The 3,652-nt window shown below is 39.6% G+C and overlaps 1 non-coding gene across 1 annotated transcript; it reads right to left on the reverse strand.

Annotated features, from left to right (window-relative positions):
• Positions 1 to 1,111: 1,111 nt before the first annotated feature.
• Positions 1,112 to 1,184, reverse strand: TRNAW-CCA (transfer RNA tryptophan (anticodon CCA)). Its single transcript has one exon. It is a non-coding gene; the product is annotated as a tRNA-Trp (tRNA).
• Between the last annotated feature and the right edge of the window lie 2,468 nt (positions 1,185 to 3,652).

Consider the following 3,652-nt stretch of genomic DNA (forward strand, 5'->3'; position numbering starts at 1 on the left):
TCCCTTCACAAGGGGTAGTCTTATCTGCCCCTTGAATCTGGGTTGACCATGTGACTTGCTTTGGCCAAGGGGACCTGAAAACATCTGAGGCAATCAAAGGTTTGAAGAGTGCTTGCACATTGGGACTTGCCCCCTCTGGTACCTCATAGAACCCTATGATTGCCCTGTGGAGAAGCCCGAGCTGGCCTGCTGAGGACAATAAATCACATTGTAATTTACTGTTAAATAAATTGATTGTTAAATCAATAAGTCACATTAGAGCCTAGTCACTTCCATAGCACCCCAGCCAACCCCCATCCACCTGCCAGATGTAAAAGTGAGGTCATCTTCTAGATCATCCGTCTGCCAGCATGAGTGGTGCATGGGTGAACTCAGGCAAGGTGGACCAAGGCAGCCCAGCCCAGAATCATTCAGCCGACTCACCCTATCCTGAGCTAAATAAATGTTGGCTCTAAGCCAGAGCTTTGCAATAGTATGTTACATAGTAAAAGCTAACTACTATATAGCTTCAGCCAAAAGAGTCATTGGAAGACCCCTGTGTGTTCTGAGGCTGAACCAAGTGAAGTAAAAGATGGGATAAACTTGAGCCTCAGAACAACCAGTACCAGGTACTTGAACATCAGCGCAAAGTAAGACTCACCATTTTCTGGGGTGACGATATTTTTAAAGGCACATATAGCTGGTGAACAATAAAAACTCCAACATTGACCCCAGTAGAACTCCATATCCACTTTGAAAATATTCCCTGCATGTCTAGAGCAAAAGAAACAATCTGCTTTGATGATGGGCCCTTCAAATTTTCCCTGCCCGTATTCACTGATGCAAGTACTGCCTGAGAATACTAAGCAAGCAATTCCAACCTTTGTCTGGGGTCCTGACGCTGGTTTGGTTTTTCATGAAAGGCAAATACATACTAGCTGCAGAAGCTATCGCCCATCAGAATGGTTCCTTTGGATCTTCTCCATTAGTAACACAAGTCACTGCATGGGCCACATAGACTTTTTTTTTTTTAATATTTATTTATTTGGCTGCACTGGGTCTTAGTTGCAGCACGTGGGATTTTCGTTGCTGCATGTATAATCTAGCTTGCGGCATGCATGTGGGATTCTAGTTCCCTGACCAGGGATTGAACCTGGGCCTCCTGCATTGGGAGCTCGGAGTCTTAACCACTGGACCACCAGGGAAGTCCCTGGGCCACATAGACTTTTTAAAAAATGTATTATGCTTTCAAGGACTGCCTCAGGATGCAAAAATAAAATTTGCGTTAGTAATGTATACTAATGAATAAACATGAATATTTCAAAGAGTAGGCTTCTATAATTTCTTAATTTTAAAAAATTTATTATTGAGATATAATTGATATAACATTATATAAATTTAAGATGTATGTGTTGATTTAATACATTTACATATAGTATTATGATTAACACCATAGTGTTAGCGAACACCTCTATTACATCACATGATAATTCTTTTTTGTGGTGGGAACAGTTAAGAACTTACCTCTTAGCCACTTTGAAGTTTATAATACAATACTGTTGACTGTAATCACTATGCTGTGCATTAGATCTCCAAGACTTATTTATCTACTCTTTTGAAGTTTGTACCGTTAACATCTCCCTAATTCTCCTGCTCCCCAGCCCTTGGTAACCACCGTTTTACTCTCTGATTTTACAAGTTTGGCTTTTTTAGATTTTCAACATAAATGATATACAGTATTTTTATTTGATTTTTCTGCACATGGTTATCCAGTTTTCCCAAACCCATTGTTAAATAAACTATCCTTTCCCCATTGAGTGTTTTTGGCTCCTTTGTCAAATATTAGTTGACTGTAAATGCGGGACTTTATTTCTGGGCTTTATTTTGTTACATTGCTCAAAGTGTGTATTTTTATGCCAGGACCATTTGTTTAAATTACTGTAGCTTTATAGTATAGTTTGAAACCAGGATGTGTGGGGCTTCCACTATTGACCTCCTGGCTATTTGGGGTCTTTGGTAGTTCATGCAAATTTTAGAATTTTTTTTTATTTCTTTGAAAAATGCCATTGGAATTTTGATGGGGAATGTATTGAATCTATAGATGACTTTGAGTAGTATAGACATTTTAACAATATTAATTCTTCTGATCTATGAACACAGGATGTTTTCCTTTTGTCTTTTTCAATATCTTCAAAGTCTCATAGTTTTCAATGTACAGATCTTTTATTTCCTTGATTAAATCTTTTCCTAAGTACTGTTTTTTTTTGTTTTTTTTTTTGTTTTTTTTTTTTGCGGTACGCGGGCCTCTCACTGCTGTGGCCTCTCCCGCTGCGGAGCACAGGCTCCGGACGCGCAGGCTCAGCGGCCATGGCTCACGGGCCCAGCCGCTCCGCCGCACGCGGGATCCTCCCGGACCGGGGCACGAACCCGCGCCCCCTGCATCAGCAGGCAGACTCTCAACCACTGCGCCACCAGGGAAGCCCCTAAGTACTGTTTTTGATGCTATTATGAGTGGGATACTTTTGTTTCTCTTTCAGATGTTACACTGTTAGTGTATAAAAACTGATTTCTATGTGTTGATTTTATATCCTGCAACTTTATTGAATTTATTGGTTAATTCCAACCATTATTTTGGTTGAGTGTGTAGGCCTTTCTGTCATATCATCTGTAAATAACAACAATTGACTTCTTCCTTTCTGATTTAGATGCCTCTTATTTCTTTGTCTTGCCTAGTTGCTCTAGCTAGGACTTCCAGTACTATGTTCAATAAGAGTGGTGAGAATGGGCTCCCTTGTTTTTTTCCTGATCTTAAAGGAAAAGTTTTTAGCTTTGCACCTTTGAGTTATGATGTCAGCTGCAGTCTTGTCTCATATGATTTTTATTATGTTGAGATATGTTCTTTTTTTTGAAGTAAAAAGAAATCATTTTAATATTCACATTTTCACTTCAGTTAATTCAACATGATTTCTACTAGGCATGCATACCCATTTAGTTTGATTTGCTTCATATTTATTTATTTTTCAACATGCAGCAACCCTATGAGATAGTTGAGTTGAACTGTTTATTCTTGTCCTCAAAGAGTTTTATGAACTTTAACATTTTCAAAGAGCCCTATGAGGCTGCTCAGTATAGTGGTTTTTCACTGAAACTTCTTATTTGGAAGATGGCAAAACAGACTAGGATCTTCCCAAGTCTACTGGTTGCTTGTATTCATATCACAGCTCAGTTGGGTAAGAGGTAGAGACTGAATAATAAGTAGATCACCTCCAAACCCAGCTGGGTGAGAAAACTTCATTTTTAGAAAGGAAACCAAGTCATGAAAACCTTTGTAATGGTGTGATTTGTTTCAGGGTTCTTTTTGATACTTAAGAAGGGAATTAATCCTGGTGCACAGTACTCTTCTTTATAGCCTTCTAGAGTTTTCTTCCCCAGCCATCGTTCTTCAGCCAGGTGATTTATTGTACTTGCTGCAATAAGTGATAGCCTTTTCATTTCCTGCCAAATGGATCCGACCACACTTTTAACCCTGGTGGCTGCATGTCTTGGACAATACCAGCTCGATTTATGGCTTGTTCCTTCTTAGCTGTGTGTCCTTGGGCATGTTGAACAACCTTGCTGAGCCTCAGTTTCCCCATGGTATTCCTCCAGCCGCATTAGGGGCTGGAAGTAGATG

The sequence above is a fragment of the Orcinus orca genome, chromosome X (assembly GCF_937001465.1).
Source record: "Orcinus orca chromosome X, mOrcOrc1.1, whole genome shotgun sequence".
Lineage (NCBI taxonomy): Eukaryota > Metazoa > Chordata > Mammalia > Artiodactyla > Delphinidae > Orcinus > Orcinus orca.